The sequence below is a fragment of the Phodopus roborovskii genome, unplaced genomic scaffold (genome assembly GCF_943737965.1).
Source record: "Phodopus roborovskii unplaced genomic scaffold, PHOROB, whole genome shotgun sequence".
Classification (NCBI taxonomy): Eukaryota; Metazoa; Chordata; class Mammalia; order Rodentia; family Cricetidae; genus Phodopus; species Phodopus roborovskii.
The window spans coordinates 15,519,064-15,537,449 of record NW_026126525.1 but is presented as its reverse complement, the minus strand read 5'-3'; the positions used below and the strand labels follow the sequence as shown (position 1 = coordinate 15,537,449).

Below are 18,386 nucleotides of genomic sequence, written 5' to 3'. Positions count from 1 at the left end.
GTTTTGTATTAAGCCTAAATCTTTTCTTTAGACTAAAAGGGGAATTGTAGTGAGATAGTTCTGTGGCACTGACCAAGCCCATTGGGGGTGGAGCCATGGGCGGAGTGACCTGTGGAAGGAGGTGGGAGGGGGCCAGGAAAGGCGCTCTCTTTCTGGCGTGACTCGGACAGGAGAGGATCGGGTTGAATTTCCTGGTGTTCATCTGTCTAGGTTGTAAGTTATTTCTCCCTGAATAAACATCTATTCGGCCTATTTGTTTATCCTGATCCTTATTTAACCGCGTTAGTTTGTTATTTGTACAAGTTCCCTGGTAGAATTATCTGTAAATGATGTTATTTTGACTCCTTCCCTTCCTGTTGGTGCGCCGTTGATCTTCTGTCAGCCTAAAGAATGGATAAAAGATGTTCACCAACTCCGCAACCATTTGAGGGCTAATATCAAAATTATATGAAGAAGTAGAGAAAGTGGACATCAACAAACCAAGCAACCAAATTTTTAAAATTGGGTACACATTTAAATAGAGACTTTTCAAGAGGAATAACAAATGGCTGATAAACAAAAGAAAATGCTCTATATCCTTAGCTACCACAGAAATGAAAATCAAACCCACTTTGAGATTCCATCTTACACCTATCAAAATGGCTGAGATCAAAAGTACAAGTGGCAGCTCATGCAGGCAAGGATGTTGAGGAAGGACTGGTGGAGTGCAAACTAGTATATCCACTATGGAAAACAATATGGCAATTTCCCCCCAAACTTGGGAATCCATCTACCCTAAGACCTAGCTATGTCATTCTTTGGCATATAGCCAAAAGACACCCCATTCTTCCACATGGATACTTGCTCAACTATATCCATAGCCAAGAACTGGAAAGAGCATAGATGTCCCTCAAAGAAAATGTGGTATATATATAAATAATGGACTATTACTCAGCTGTTAAAACAAAAAAGTAACATCATGAAATGTGCAGCAAAATGGATTGAACTGGAAAAAAGTCAACCTGAGCAAGGCAAGCCAGATCCAGAAAGACAAACATGGTATGTACTGACTCATAAGTGGATATTTGCTGTGAAGTAAAGAAAACAATACTGCAATCAGGAGACTCCAAGAAGCTAAGTAACAAGGAGGGCTCTAAGGAAGAACATGTATCTTCCTGTGAATGGGAAATAGAACAGATTTTGCAGGTGGAGGTGGCAACAGGATACATCATGTGAGGAGAAAGAGACGGTGGAAAAGAGTACATGGAACAATAACTAGAATTGGAGGGCATTTGGGGGACAATATGGAAACCTAGGGCAGTGAAAACTTCCTGAAACCTATGAAGGTGAACCTATTGAGTAGTCTTAGTAATGAAGGACATGGAGCATGAATCAGCCATCTTCTGTAATCAGAGGAGGCTTCCTATGCTGGGACTGGAACAACATCGAAGCCATAAAACCTTGACCCTACAATCAGTCCTACCTGAAAGATGAGCTGAGGCAATGATGACTCAGAGTTTGTGGGAGTGGTCAAGCAATTACTGGTCTAACTTGAAGCCCAAGCCCATGCCTGATACTGCCTGGATGGCCAGGAACCACCTGGATTGCCAGGAACTGGAAGCTGGATAGCACAGAGACCTAGGGTGGAAGCTCACTGACTGGAACACACACACACACACACACACACACACACACACACACACACACACACACACACAAATCAATGAAATAATGAAATGATTCCTACTCAACTCATAGACTAATACCTAGCCCAATTGTCATCAGAGAGGCTTCCTCCAGCTGCTGATGAAAGCAGGTGCACAGACCAGGAGCCAAACATTAGGCAGAGCTCAGGGAACCCCAAAGAGAGGGAAGAAGGCTTGTAGGGGCCAGAGGGGTAATAGACAAGGAATAACTAATCAGGGATTACAAAGGCTCACAGAGTGAAGTGACAATTACAGAGGTCTTCTGCACCAGGGCCTCTTCATACACATTGCGGTTGTTTGGGCTGGAGATTTGTGGGACTCCTAGCAGAAATGGGGGTATCTCTGACTCTTTTGTAGGCTATTAGGACCCATTTCCTCTTACTGGTTGCCTTGTCCAGCCTTGATATGAGGGTTTATGCCTACTCTTACACATGTTGAAATGCCATGTTTGGTTGACATCCCTGGGAAGCCTGCTCTTTTATGATGGAAAATAGTGGAGTAGAGGATCTGGGGCAGAAGGTAGATGGCAGATGGGTAGGAGGAGTGGAGGGAGTGGAAACCTCAGGCAAGATGCATCGTATGAGAGAGGAATAATTTTAAGAAGGAAAAAAATTTAAAAGAACATATGCTAAAGAATGTAATTTCTGGACTCAAGTAGCTCATTAGATGCAATCTGAAACTGAAAGAATGGGGGCAAAGTTGAGAATGAACATAACTCTTAAAACAGAAATGAAATTCTTAGGATCATTTTTGTAGCCTGCCAATATAGTGTAACACCTTATGGAGGAAATTAATTATAAAGGGAATCATTGCAACAAACAGAAAAAGACTGGAAAAAGATGCCCTACTATATAAACACATAAGAAAGGCATAGAGTTGAAGAGTGGATAGTCTCATCCATCATTTATATCTGTAAAACATGCTACAATTGAAATTGTAATGCTATAACAATGGATAAAATATATATCATGTTGTCAAATGGTTCATAATAACAAGAAACAGAGGTCACCCATGAATGTAGGACATATCATCAAGAGGGGAAAGTTATGCCATATCAATCATCAAGGACAGAATATGTAAAATAGACTCAATCCCTTAAAAATGGATAGTTGCAGCTGGGCATGGTGAGCATGCCTTTAATCTCAGCACTGGGATGTAGGAGGCAGGCTGATCTACATAGTGAATTCTGGAATAGACAGATCTGCATAGTTAGACCCTGTATTGAAAGAAAAAATGGCACAAGTTTTTGCCAGAGAAGATTATTGTGTACAACACAACTTGTTTCCATGTGCCACACTGTATGCTAGAAGCTTAACTCATGGAAAATTGTTTGAGATTAAGCACCACGCTATAACTCCTATCATCATTGACATTTTAGAGACAGGAACACAGTAGAAAATAGAGAATAATAAACTTCCTGTGGTCACACAATGACAAAGGAATGGATGTACACACTAGGCTATGGTGTCATGAAGAGACTGGTGGTTCACACCAGGTCACCACAGTTTGAGTGAAGAGTGGCAGTTTGGAGTCAAGTTCTTCGTGTCTTGGTGAAGACAATCTCCAAAAACATTCAGGATATATGCAATGGAGAATGTAAGTGGGAAGTCTCTGGGATGGTGTCAGCTTTGTGTTGAACTTATCTTGGAGGTATCTGTTGTTATTGTTACACATTTTGTTTTTCAACCAATTTATTCAGCTAGAGATACAAAGTTGAGATGGACTGGCGTGGCACATTCCACTTGAAATAGCTTCTCTACAACCAACAATTATATTTGGAACATGTTGAAGAAAATAATTGTCTCATTGTCGTTGTGTTTTGAGTCTTAATTACTAATAGTTCAAGGTATTGTGGGAAAATCCTGGTCCTCTGCATGGCTCAGTAATAACATGAAAATGAAGCACTGTGCTTGTATTCTGAAAATTATCTTCAGTTCATACAAACACTTGTCATGTAGGCTGCAGGCCCAGATATTTCTTACTGGCACTAGGAAGTGACTGGCACCAGGAAGTGACAGGAAAATTTCACACTAATTTTGATTTGCTTCTTCTTCACCAGACAATGAGTTTCCACCTCCATTTTCTTCCTTTGCTGTTCTGCTGCTCTCTTTTCTCTGTCTGCAATGTTCTGCTGCCTCAGAACTTTTATTAGCCAGGCTTCATCTTCTTCTCCCTTGTACTGGTATTTTCCTGCAGGTTTCAAAGTCACCTGATACTGAAGATTGATGGATAAAAGGCATAGCTTCTGCAGTCACCAGTTTACTGGAAAAACCCATGCTACCATTTGGAATACCAAAATTCAATGGTTCTATCTTCTTAATGACACTTTTCTGAGTTTTCCTTATAGTTGCTGTCATGTCACTGAATTATGTTCCAAGCATTCCAAAGAATTTTGTTGTGTTGCCACATGCCCATTCCCTTCTTAATTCTTTACACTTGTGGGTGCATCTTCATCCCAGGAAGTCCACTCCTCCATATTTGTCTGCTTAGGGACAGGGGAATAATTTAGCTCTGATGGGGAACGTCATTTGGCCTATACTGAATTTCCTTCCTCTCCCAGATCTGCATGTTGATATCTTTAGGAATGAGAACAGGTACAAAATTTAAATAACTAAAATTGAATGATGTGGGAGCAGCGTGAAGAAGCAGCGAGAACAACCCCTGGCTAGACCAAACCTGCGCACTGCTGTATCCCTCGGTTCAGTGCTGCCCATCACCTGCTGCCTCCATGACCAAAAGAAAGGCTGAAGGGGATACTAAAGGAGATAAAGCCAAGGTGAAAGATGAGCCACAGAGAAGATCTGCAAGGTTGTCTGCTGAACCTGTTCCTCCAAAGCCAAAGCCCAAGCCTAAAATGGCCCCTGCAAAGAAGAGAGAAAATGTATGTACACAAGCAGAAGAATGGGAAAGCAGTTGCTGGCAAGGATGCAAATAATCCTTCAGAAAATGGAGACACCAAAACAGACCAGGAACAAAAAGCTGAAGGTGCTGGAAATGCCAAGTGAGATGTGTGCATTTTGATAGCTGTGTACTTCTGGTGACTGTACAGTTTGAAATACTATTTTTTTAAATCAAGTTTTATAAAAAATACAGAATCTTGTTTTACCTTTTTTTTTTAAAGCCATGCTGTTAGCACACAGAACACTACATTGTTCTAGCAAAGGGGAGGAACATGTCTCAATAGCAAAATGTCTCCTAAGCTGGATTGATGATGGTTGATGGAAAACATATCTCCTTGACAATTTAAAGGTCTCCTCTTGGCTTAGGAGAGACATCCTGGTGTTGACATATATGGCCACCATGGCATAGGATGAAGCAAGATTATAAATTTATTTTTTATATACACTTCCTCTGTACCATCAACATAGACTTAACTCCCTTAAAACCAGAGACCTGTTGGAACCTGACCCACTAAAATTGGTTTTTCTGGTCTATTGGGCAATCTGGACTTTGCAGTGATTATTATCCACAAAGGAGCATCAGTTCCTTTTATAGACAAGATTGTGGATCTTCAGAATGATAATTCTGCAGTTTTCATTTCGTTTTCTGAAAACCAGGGTCGGCTTGTGAAAAGTTGTTAAACAACATCCTTAATGTGAAATGTCAACCCTCACTCTAAGCTCTTCCCCTTTTCAGAGCATTGGATGGAGACTTCACTGGGTTTTATAGTGCCTTTCTGATTTTGGTAGTCCATACAAGAAGGAAGTTTGGAAGTTCTTGTAAATGGTTAATGACTGTCTGCCCATGTCCTTCCTGAAATACCATGATTGTTTATGGAAAGTATCTTTAATAAAGCTGGATAAGGTTTGGCTTGGAAAAAAAAATTGAATGATGTGATAGCCAAGTTGAGAACCAAATCTTCCCTTGCTCTCCCCTTCCCTACTTTCTGGGGGAGGCTCCAGAAGGCCCATACTCACTGTGGCTGGCTGCTGCCTCAGCTCACCCTAGGCCAGCTCAGTTCTAGCTCTACTCATGCAAAGCCTGGCACAGGGTTTGTCACAGCAACCACTATCACAGTAGAGTCATCGTGGCTGTCCCTCTCTCTTCTCCCAGAGTTTTTCTGGGGGAGGGGGATTGTTTTGTACTGGGAATTTTTAAAATTAAATATTAATGTAAGTAATGTCTTTACCATCATAGTCACTGAGAGTATTATTCCCTTGCAACACAAGCTCTAGTGTGTACCTATGGGCAAAACAGTTTCTAAAGCAAATAAGAAAACAGAAGAAAAGAAGGAGAGGGAGAGGAGAGAAAATATCAGAAGAAAAAAAACGACAGAAGTTTATTCATGAGGAAAACATACATAGACCAAACACACAGGAAAATTGTCACAGGTGAGAAAGAAATTCTTCCTAAAAATCTATGGTGAAAATGGTTTCAAGATATTTAAGTCAGTCAAGGACAGAGAATAAAACTACAGCAATCACCTGCCCAGAAGAGCACACCTAGGTGTGGACCTGTCAGGCTGTCTGACAAACTAGGCTGCCATCCCAGTCCACATTCAGTACTTAAACTAGGTGTAAGCATTGCAGCTTAGATGGAAAGGTATCCTGGCATCTTGGAAGCAAGGAATACCAAAAGGTCAGTGTGAGTTTAGCAACTGACAGCTCTGCTCTGGGGAAAGTTTTCCCCAATGCAAGTGTAACAATCTGCTCCTGCAAGGGAGGGTTTGGCTGGTTCAGTTGTTACAATACTGTTCTGCTAGTGGAAAGTGTCCCCAGTGAAAGTGTTACATACAGCTCTATTCTTCTAGTCAGAAGAGATAGAAGCCTGCTCAGGTCATCCACAGTATAACAACTGCTCTCTAGAAGACCTCCCCGCCCATCCCAGCTCCCACCTCCCTAACATGTTACAGTTCTTCTCTGTTCTAGCTCCAGTTAAAAGTGGTTACAGAGGGACTCTGCTCCAAGGAAAGTGTCACATGGAATAACAAACCTCAGTTAAGAGATTTTTTGATGACAGAGAGAAAGAGAGGGAGAGAGAGAATAAAAAGGAAGCTATTATAGATTTCAAGAGAAAACTGACTCTAGAGATAATGTCCAGAGACCTACAAGACTGACCTCAACTAACAATTTGAACAACAGTGGAAAGGCTACCTTAAATGCCCTTCCCTGATAATGAGATTGATGACTTCCTTATCTACCATCATAGAGCCCTCATCTAGTAGCTGAAAGAAACAGAAGGAGACATCACACAGCTAAACACTGAGCCAAACTGAAATCCAGGTGCAGAGAGGAAGGACAAGACCAGGCTACAGAAACCCACAGAGACAGCTGACCAGAACAAGGGGGAGCTAATGGGCCCCCCCAGACTGATAGCTGGGAAATCAGCATTGGATTGACTCAGACCCCCTGAACATGTGTCTCAGCTAGAAGGCGTGGGCAGTCTAAGAGACCTCTGACAGTGGAACCAGGATGTATCCCTGGTGCACAAAAGGGGGAGCACAATCCCCATGGAGAGATACTCCCTTAACCTAGAGGCAGTAGGGAGGGCCTACTCCCTACTCCAAATGACTTGACAGATTTAGATGACCCCTCCTGGAAGGCGTCACCCTACCTGTGGAGTGTGTGTGTGTGTGTGTGTGTGTGTGTGTGTGTGTGTGTGTGTGGCTGGGGTGGGATTGGAGGGAGGTGGGGGCCCTGGGAGGGTGGAAGAAAAGGGGGGAGGGAGGGACTGAGAAGGAACTGGGATTGATATGTAAAATAAGAAAAAAAAGAGATTTATTGGAAGAGGAAAATCTAGGAGGGTTGCTATCTCTGCTTAGATGAGAAGCAGCAACAAGTTGAATAGAATACAGAGATTCTATAGAGTATAGGTTGGTTTTTGTTGTTGTTGTTGTTGTTGTTTTTTGTTGTTGTTGTTGTTGTTGTTGTTTTGTTTTGTTTTTTGGAGGGGGGAGCAAGGGGTGAGCCTTCCAGGCTGGCTTGATTGGTAGGGTTTTTTAAGAACCAATCCTGGGACAAGCTCAGATATTGTTAGGAATTCATGCTCAGGGGTTGGTGTGATTTCAAGTAAGAGTAAGGGTGTTTTCCTTGCCCAGATCTCAGGTCCATTCAGGGATAAGTTGCATTTTCCTAGTCTTTTTACCCTACAGTAGGGCAACCCCAACACCTACTCCATCACAATCTGCTGCAAAACCTGATCTAGGAACATGTCACCAAGGAAGATGAAAACATAAAGTATGACTCTGATCCAAGAAGTCTGCTATTGATGATTTTGCAGAGACCAGAGGCATTGAGACAGACCAATGACTTGTGACAATGAGTATTTGCACTTAGAACTAAGTGGGCAAAACATACACTGAGTAACATGCTGCAGTTTCCAAGCCACAGTGACAACAGAATGTTCCTTTTTGTATTTTGAAACATCTTGAATCTTTTGATGATGTTTATGGCTCTCCATTTAAATCCTATGTCATGGAGTTCATTGACATTGATATAAACAAAGATTTCTACAAGACTGGTAGATTTTTCAGAGATGATATTGGCTTGAGTTTTCATGTTTCTGTTTGTGCCATAAGATCTGAGTATGCGCATTGTTTTGTGAATTCTAAGTCTCATATTGAAAGAGCATGTTAGGTAGAAGGGGTGATATACAAGTGAGTTTGGTCTAGAGGTTAGTAATGGCTTAGGCTGAGGGCAAGTGGATGGAGTGGGGTAAGCCAGAAATACAGGATCTGTGACCCGTTCAAATCTGGCTTGGAAGAGAGGTTGCATGTGGCACAGGAGGGGTGTGTGTTTGGTGTAGGCAAGGTAGGTCCTTACAGAAGCCCAGAGATTGATTGCAGCAAAGATTGGTGGGCACCCCCATTATGAATACTGTTTATGACTTTCAGACTTTTGGGTAGAAAGGTCTCTAGGTTTCTAGGTTTCACTCTACAGATTACTAGTGGTTGTCATTATAGTGCTTTGCTTTTAAATTATTAAAAAAAAACCCTCCTCAGCTTGGATCAGTGGCACAAACTACAATCATATCCCCTCAAAAGGCATTATTAGTTGAATTAGACTATAGAGGATGCACAACCAGAACTGAAAAGAAAAAGACAACAAACAAACAAAAGCATGAAGTACAGGGCCAAATACAATGTCCTGGGATTATCTCCTAGCACTTAAAAAATGTTTCCACTAATTCAACGTTATATAAATGGGAGAAAACAAAATGTATGAGCCCAGTGTGTTGATATTTGCAAGTTTAAATTTCACTATTTCAGACTAAAATTTAAAACAATAAATAAAAATCATATAAACAAACCAGTCATTTATTTCAGAAAGTATAAATGTTATTAGTGTGGCATGCTGTGAAACAGAGAGAGAGAAAGTATATAGGTTAGATTTTGCCAAATCTATCCAACAGCAATTTTTAATTCTCATTCTCAGTTTTGTTACTAAATTCTCTGAAGATAACATGAGAATTTAGTTTTAAAATATTTGTACTTCCCATGTAACATTAATTCTTAGGGTGAAATAGGAAGTATGAGACTAAAACATAATATAAGATGACCTGTAAAATAATCAGATTGCTCTAGGATTTTGTCCTTTTTGGTTTTTGTTTTGTTGTATCTTTTTTCTCCCACATTTTCCTATCTCTTTTGTAAGGGAATTTTCTAGACTCAGGTAGGTCAATTCCATTACATAAACTTGTTTTACGAAACTTCTCAACTACAAATACTATTTTTTCCTTACTCTTGCAATGGGCACACACAACTCAAGTGTTCTACCATTTGGCAGGCTAGGAGGACCTGGACTTTGACATACTGTGTTTGTTTCACCGTTTATTTTTTCTTAACTAATCCTATATAAACTTGTGGACTAAACAGAATAAATTTGTAAACTAAAAAAATCAGAAAAATAATTTCTGCTTTTTTTCTCCAAAATGAATGGACAGTGCTCACCAAAAGTCCCACTCTATTGTCCTGAAACAAAAGCACATTTTGACTCAATGTACATCTTCCTGAGGAAGCCTCACACACTGAGAAAACGAATGGATTTGGAAATGAAAAGAAGGCAGAAATACACTGTGGAATTGTCAAGGATAATTCCTGTCTTTATAATATCAAGCGAAGTTGTTTTATCTTCCTACTTGTGTTTCTTTTATTGCCAATGAAATTATGGTACAGTGTATATAAGAGCTGAGATTTCTGGGCCTTGGTCCTTCACCTTCCACCACTCAGGAAAAACTGAGCAGAGTCCTCCTGGCCAGCAGCCTAATCAGATGAGAAGTTTCTCCAAGGTAGGAACCTGGAAATATGAAGCCCTATAAATTGACATTAAACAGTGCACAGCTTTCAGAGATAACATTTTAGTGGGCTGTTTATAGGGTATTCTTTTTCATCACTGAGAAAATAAGTGCCTACAAGAAACCATAAGACATACAATGTATTACATTTTGAAAATTTTCACGACTAGCAGAAAAGTATTCATGTTGATCACTTGGGACAGTGAGTCCATTCACCAAAGTCCAAATTCCCTTTCTCCTCCTTGTACCTTATACTTCCTTAACATTCATAATGGTGGGATACTCAGATGAACTCTGAAAGGAAATTATTCTAACATACATATTTACAATCAATTTCCTTAGTGGTTAAGCTTGGCATAAAATATATCTTGAAAAAAAAAAAACAGTAAGTCACATTTGCTGATAGTATCTATTGAAAATTGTTCCTAAGATTCTTCCAATGCTTGCACTGCTCAGCTGTTATATTTATACTATTAACGGAGTTGACTTTGGGGGCCGAGAAGTCACTGTGCACAGCGATATAAATGGAGAACTCAGGAAATCTGTCTTTCCGAATACATAGAAGCTGTAAATTACTACTGACATACCACTCTAGCACTTTAAATTCCACTTTAAAATTCTTATTAAACTAATGGTAACAGGAAGCTGATAGCAACTAAAAAAAAAAAAAAAAAAATCCATGGTCTTTGTACCCTTTACCCCAGCAACTGCACACTTGACCTGACCTAAAAGCTAATTTCAACATATTCATGGCCTTAGAAAAGTCACTAAATTGATATTTACATAGCAAGCATAGCACTGAACATTACTGTACCAGTGCTAGCACTGTCTAGACATTCTAGGCAATATTAAATTGTTCACAGTAAATATATAAAAAAGATCTTAGGCATGACTAACAATATCTCACAAGTCATCTGGCAGACTCCAGAATGTGGAAACAATACAATAATGTCATTAACCAAAGGTGTAAACAGAATTGTTTCAAACAAGCTATAGTATCACACAGACTATATATGACAGAGACAGACTCCAAACACAGCCTTTGCACTACAGAGACTACTAGTCTCCTGCACTTTGGCCTTTTTAGATCACTTTGTATTGTAGCTTCCCATTCTATAGAATCAAGTTAACATATCTGTAATTCCTACCACTGCTATGCTATGTCAAAAAGTTAAAAATTTTTTTAATTAAATTGATTTGAATTAAAACCAAGAACAATCCTACACTCTGGAATAAACTGGGATTGGTATGTAAAATAAGAGAAGATTATTTTCAAAAATAAATAAATAAGAAAACAGATTTTTTTTTCATTTTTATATACAAACCCCATAGCTCCTAACTCTCCTTCTACAGTCCACCCCACCCTCCCCCTTTCTTATTCCCCCATCCTATGCTAAGGTGGTAAGGCCTAACTTGGGCAGTCAACAAAGTCTGGAATACCAAATTTAGGCAGGAGCAAGCCCCTCCCCCCTGTATCAAGGCTGAGCAAGGTATCTCATCGTAGGGAATGGGCTCCAAAAAGCCAATTCATGAACCTGGGGTAAGTCCCTATCTCACTGCCAGGGGACCCCAACACCAACAGAGCAAACCATAAACTGCCACCCACATTCAACTAAAACTTCTACCAGTAGTGGGACAGGGTGGTAGAATGGGCCTTCCCCTATAATTGCATTAGTGACTACCCTAATTGTCATCATAGAAACAATATCTAATAACTGATGGAAGCAGATGCATATGCTCCACAGCTAGGCACTGGACTGAGCTCCTGGAGTTCAACTGGAGAAGAAGTAATGATCACATATGTATTAATAGCTATAATTAACATAAAGTAAACAGGTTTCCATGCTGGATTTTCATATTCCATTTGGATGGATTTTTCACCCTCCCAAATCCCAGTTCCCCCTTCTCCACATTAGACCATTTTCATCAGTATTATTCCTTTTTCTTTGTTCTATTATATTCTCAACACTCTCATTTAAAGCTTACTTTCCAGATTTAAAGGAAAATACATTATGAAAATTTGAAAATAAAAAGGATAGAACTAGAAAATGTAGAAAACATAGTAACTCATACACAGAAAAGTTCACACCATGCATTCTTTATTAGATGCCAGCCTCAAACTCTTAAAAGTGGGTGAAGTCAGGGTAAATATGGCTAAAGACTAGGAGTCTATAAAATGGTCATGAGCTGATTCTCTGCTTTCTTGTTGGCCAGAGGCCACTCTGATCTAGTATCTCCTTATTGCCATATGTTTATCTGAAGTAGAGAACTTTACTATAAGTCAATAGACCATTTGCTGCAGCATGAAATCTCGAGTTTGTTCTCCCTACACCATTATAGAATATGTTTTAGAAGAACATATCTGATAAAATCAGGCTAGCAAAAGTCTTTGGAGAGTGGGACTTTTCGGGGCCATCTTAAAATTCTACCCACTCCTGAGAGGAAATAGGCTGATAATTGTCTAAAATATTTAATTTAAAATTGTTTCATTTGTTTCTCCCACAGTCTGGTGAGTATCACAGAAGCCCCAGAGAACAACATAATCTTCAAAGAACACAACGTCCTCTTCCCTGTCCCTTTGGTCCAAGATTTGCTGGAAGACACCTTCCTCCTTGTCTTTCAAGATTTATTGCACCAAGCCTTCCTCCTCTTTGTCAAGGAATTGCTGGATCATTTGTTACTTCTGTTCATTTAGGAATTGAAATAGGTGTCCTTACCAATGTTATTCCAGTAGAATTAACACTTGTGTCTCCTCCCATTGTATTTACAATTCCCATACCAAGACACTCAGAACTCAGAACTCCTCTTCCCACTCCACCTCAACCAAGTACAACATTAAGGACAACATTTTCCTAACTGGACAGACCTTTGTATTTTTCGTCTCAATTTTGCTGAATCATTCCTTAATTCCTTTGGTTTAGGCATGGAAAGAAATCTTCTTACTCAAGATGCTGCAGTGGAAAAAGTCATTCAGCCAATCAATCCTCCTCTCACTCCACCTCCTCCACTAGTACAAGCAAATACAACACCTAGTGCCATTATCTCCCTAACCACTGCTACTGCCTCAGATTTCACTGATGATTTCCCAAGAGGTGGCACAGATTAAATTCCCTTTGGCAGTCAGGATGAGTTAGCCTAAAACACTACAAAAATTTTGGAAATACTAAAAAAAAAAAAAAAAAAAAATACATTCTATAAGAATACTAGGAAAGCTGCCATTGGTACAGGGATGGAAGATAAATAAGGGATTTGATTTTTAGCATTGATTAATTATGAGGAGAGCAAGAGTATTTGCAAATTGCCTTTCAACATCTTCCCCGTCAAACCTGGGGCTTTAGAACCCTCTTCTCTAGATGAGTTTTCTACCTTTCTAAGTTGTCTTTCTAACCCCACTATTAAACACCCCCTTTAACCTCACTTAAATCTGTACTCAATTTATTTGTTATAATTTTTAGATCACACCTCTTAGCACCTTCCAGGCAAAGACTTCCACAAATGTGGAAGGTGAAATAATCTCAACTACGAAGAGTGATACTACCCCAACTGAGGCAGGTGACAGCACCATATCTTCTTAAATAATACCAGTCCAACTGCTACAAGTAAGGTAACTCCAACTGCTATACATACTGGCTTCCCAAGGGGTAAGGGTAACAGCATACTAATTGTCACAAATGTTAGCAGCCCTGCTGTGGTTGGCAACACTTCAGCAAACTAGGCTTAATAACCTTCTGAGATGGAAAATACCAAGTACAATTCATGGCAAACTAAGGTACAAAGAATTTCCAATGTTTTCTAACTAAATGAGTGCATGCATAAAAATGAGTATATGCTATGTTTGTGTGTGTGTGTGTGTGTGTGTGTGTGTGTGTGTGTCTTCTTGTGACCTTGTGTGACAAGAATTTCCTTGACACAATTACAATTAATGAAAAGGGAAAAAAGAGAAATATATATGCATGTTATCTGATTAGGAAAATCCTAAGTCTAATTTACTATTTACAATTACTGAGAAGCAAATTATCATTGAACACATTTTAACAATGAAGCTGATGCTGAGAAGATTTATGTGACTTTTTTAAAAAACATAAAGTCATCAACAACAGACAAGTCTCAAATTCATCCCTACCTACCTGCAGTGTCCCATCCTCAAATTCAATTGACTATTCAAATGTAATGCAAATGCATTGACTATTTTAAGTCAGAGAAGAGCTTATGTATTTTTAAATTACAATTTTATCTTACTTTTTTGACTTTACACATCCTAAAAACTGAATATTGACATATTGCATTCACCACTTATGAAGTATGATTAAACAAAATATGAGAATGTAGATGGAGTCTTGTCATTTCTTTAGACTTGTACCGAAAATAATTGAATTTGTGCACACTCTAAAAAAAAACTTCAATTTGATCACATATATTTAGACCCCTTTGTTCCTCTAGAGAAAAACACTATGGCCAGTATTTTAACATGCAATTTTAACATGCATGTGGTTCTACACACATAGATATAATTTCAATAAATTAGGGAATTTTGTTTATTTTTGTTTTAATTCTCTTATTTTTAATTTAAATTAGAAATAATCTTGTTTTACATATCAATACATATTCTCTCTCCCTCCCATCCTCCATGGCCCCCACTGACACCCCCCCACGCCATCCCATTCCCATTCTGCTACCCAAGGAGAATGAGGCCTTCCATGGAGAATCATCAAAGTATGTCACATCATCTGGAGCAGGGTCTAGGCCCTCCTCAGGGTGTCTAGGCTAAGAGATCATCCCTCTATGTGGAATGGGCTCCCAAAGTCCATTCCTACACTAAGGGTAAATACTGATGCACTACCTGAGGCCCCATAGATTGCCCAGGACTCCTAACTGACACCCATGTTCAGGGGTCTGAGTCGGTCCTATGCTGCTGTCCCAGAAATCAGTCTTGGGGTTTATGAGCTCCAACTTGCTTAAGTTAGCTGTTTCTATGGGTTTCTCCAGCCTGGTCTTGGCCCCTTTGCTCATCACTCCTCGCTCTCTTTGCAACTGGATTCTAGGAGTTTGTCTCAGTGTTTAGCTGTGCGAGTCTGCTTCTGCTTCCATCAGCTACTGGATCAAGGCTCTAGGATGGCATATAAGGTCATCAATGAGTCATCAATCTCATTTTAGGGGAAGAACATTTAAGGTAGCCTCTCCAGTATTGCTTAGAGTATTAGTTGGGGTTATAGATCTCTGGACATTTCCCTACTGTCAAATTTCTCTTTAAACCTATAATGGCTCCCTTTATTAGGGTATTTCTTTTCATGCTCTCCTCTATTCTTCCCCTGACTCAATTTAAATCACCTTCTGATACCAATTACTGATGACAAGTCATAACCAAATAATTGCATAGTAGACATAATTAAGACTATATAAACATATTAAGCATTTATATTTATATAACAATTATATATAAAATATAGCTATATAAATAAATTGTTTTGGAGTTTATAGAAAGTCCATATCAGGACCTACTAACAATACCAAACTCAATAGATACTCAAATCTCTTAAAGTGTCATGCTATATGACTATAGCAAATACATGTCTTTCTATACATTTAAATTCCTTTTTTGTTTCTTTTTTTATTTAAGTTTGACACAAACAAGCTTCTTTCGCTTATTTTACATGCAAATCCCTGTTCCCTGTCCCTCCCCAGCTATGCACTGACCCCCCATCTCATCCCCTTTCTGCTCCCCAGAGCATGTGTATATATATGCACACTCTCTTTTCTGCTTCATCCATTCTACTTCTAAAGCCATTGGATTTTTGGGTTTTTTAAATCCATCTTCATTTCAGCTTGAGTCCTCTTTTTTACTCCTATCTTTTATTGAATGCTTCCCCCCAGTACTGACTTGTCTTTGTCCTGCCCATTAGCCTTATGTTTGTGTTTTCTTGGGCGTCAGTGAGCTTTTCTTCTCCTTACATTCTTGATTCTTGACTTCACTGAGCTGTTTCTTTGTGTCTTTTTAAACATCTTGAATCTTCTGATGATGTTTATGATTCTCCATTTAAATACTGTGTCCTTGAGTTGATCTAGGTAATTATCACTGAAAAAAATTTCCTCAACACTGGTAGATTTTTCAGAGGTGACACTGACTTGATTTTTCATAGGGTTTGCATTTGTGCCATAATATCTGAGCATGTGTACTTTTTTTAGTGAATTCTAAATTTCATACTGAAAAAACATGTTGGATAGAAGTGGTGATGTACAAGTGAGTTTGGCCTAGAGGTTAGGAATGGCTTAGGATGAAGGCAGGCAGATATGGGGAATGGGCCTGAATACAGGATGTGTGTCCCAGTTCATATCTGGCTTGGAAGAGAGGTTGCCTGTGGCAAAAGAGGGGTGTGTAAGTTTGGAGTAGGCAAGGCAAGTCCTTACAGAAGCCCAGAGATTGGTTGCATCAAAGATGGGTGGGCACCACACCATTCCTGTGTATTCCTGAGGCCTACTCCTGGAAGTTTATGGCTGATAAAAAAAATTGATCCTTACTTTTTGTTCTAATATGGTCTGATCTAGAGCATTTCACACTTTCTGAAATAACAATATGATCAGGATAATATGAGTTATCACCACTAACAGCATGAAAGGAGTCTTCCTTGTGTCTATGTATCTTATGTGCCACTACAGCTTATAAAAATCCAATCAAGGCTCGGCATTGGTGGTGAACACCATTAATCCCAGCCCTCTGGAGGCAGAGTTAGGCAGATCTCTGTGAGTTCAAGGCCAGCCTGATCTACAGAGTAAGTTCCAAGACAGGATCCAAAGAAATACAGAGAAACCTTGTCTCAAAAAAAAAAAAATCAAAAAGAACTTCTATAATATTTCATCAATGTAGAAATTGTCAATATGAATATTACTTTCAGGCTTTTAGATAGAAAGGTCTTTAGGTTTTACTCTATAAATTACTAGTGGTTGTCACAGCCATGAATGTATGTTCATTAATTGCAATTTAGTAGTGTTTTTGTTTTGTTTTGCTTTGCTTTGCTTGTTGATTTACTTTAAAATCATTAAAAAAAAATCCTTTGCTTAGTTTGGTTTGATGGCACAATCATATCTACTTAGAAGGCATTGTTAGTTCAAGGGCCATCAAGACTATAGATGATGCACAACCTGAACTAAAAAAGAAAAAAGACAACAACAAACAAACAAAAAGTATGACATCCAGGGTGAAATACAATGCCCTGGGATCCTTCCCCAGCACTAAACAAAAATTGTTCTATTTCTTTGTTTTATGAGGGTGAGAAAAAAAGTGCATGAGCACAGATGTATAGAAATTTGCAAGTTCAAATATCATTACTTCTGGTTAAACTTAAAAATAAATTATAAATTATATAAATACACAGCCATTTATTTCAGAAAGTATAAATGTTATTAGAGTGGTACACTGTGTGTGTGTGTGTGTGTGTGTGTAGTATTTGGGAAATCTATTAAACATTGATTTTTAATTCTCATTCTTAGTTTTTATACAAACTTCTGTGAAGATAACATGAGAATTCACTTTTTTTTTTTAATTTTACGAGAATTCACTTTTAAATATTTTACTCTCAGATAACATTTATGTTTCAAGTGAAGTAGGAAATAGACTAAATCATGAGATGACCTGTAAAATAATCAGAATGCAATGGGATTTCGTCCTCTTCTGGTTGTTTGGTTTTATTTTTGTTTTGTTATGTTTCATTTTTTTCCCCACTCCTTCCTTCTCTTTTGTAAGGGAATTTGCTAGACTCAGGCAGGATCATTTAGTTATACAAACTTGTGTTATGGAATTTCTTGACTTCAAATACTATTTTTCCCTTACTCTCACAATGGACATAGACAACTGAAGTGTTCATCCATTTCATTCCTGCCTGTAATTTTATTTCTTAACTAATCCTATATAAAACTTATGGATTAAACAGAATAGATTTCTAAACTAAAAAATGTCAGAAAAAACATTCTAGCTTTTTTCTCCAAAATAGATAGACAGTGTGCACCACAGGTCCTACTTTATTTCCTGAAACAAAAACATATTTTGACTTACTGTACATCTTTCCAAGGAAGCCTCACACACTGAGAAACTGAGTGGATTTGGAAATGAAAAGAATACAGAAATACACCATGTAATTGGCAAGGATAATTCCTGTCTGTAAAGCGTCAATCATAGTTGTTTTTATCTCCCTAATTGTGCTTCTTTTATTGACAATGAGATTATTCTATAACATGTATAAGAGCTGAGAGTTCTGGGCCTTTGTCCTTCATCTTCCACCACTCAGGAATAACTGAGCAGAGTCCTCCTGGCCAAGATACTATTCAGCTGAGAAGAAGCTTCTCCAAGGTAGGCACCTGTAAATAGAAGGCCTTTAACTTGTCATTAAATTGTGTGTAGCTTTCAGAGATTTTAGTGAGCTGTTTATAGGATAGTCTTTTTTCATCACTGAAGGAATAAGTGCCTACAAGAAATAA

General features: G+C 38.7%; 2 pseudogenes; one reads left to right on the top strand and one right to left on the bottom strand.

Annotated features, from left to right (window-relative positions):
* Positions 1-3,672: 3,672 nt before the first annotated feature.
* Positions 3,673-4,415, bottom strand: LOC127232457 (receptor-binding cancer antigen expressed on SiSo cells-like; annotated as a pseudogene).
* LOC127232287 (non-histone chromosomal protein HMG-17-like) lies at positions 4,414-4,690 on the top strand (annotated as a pseudogene).
* Positions 4,691-18,386: the final 13,696 nt, after the last annotated feature.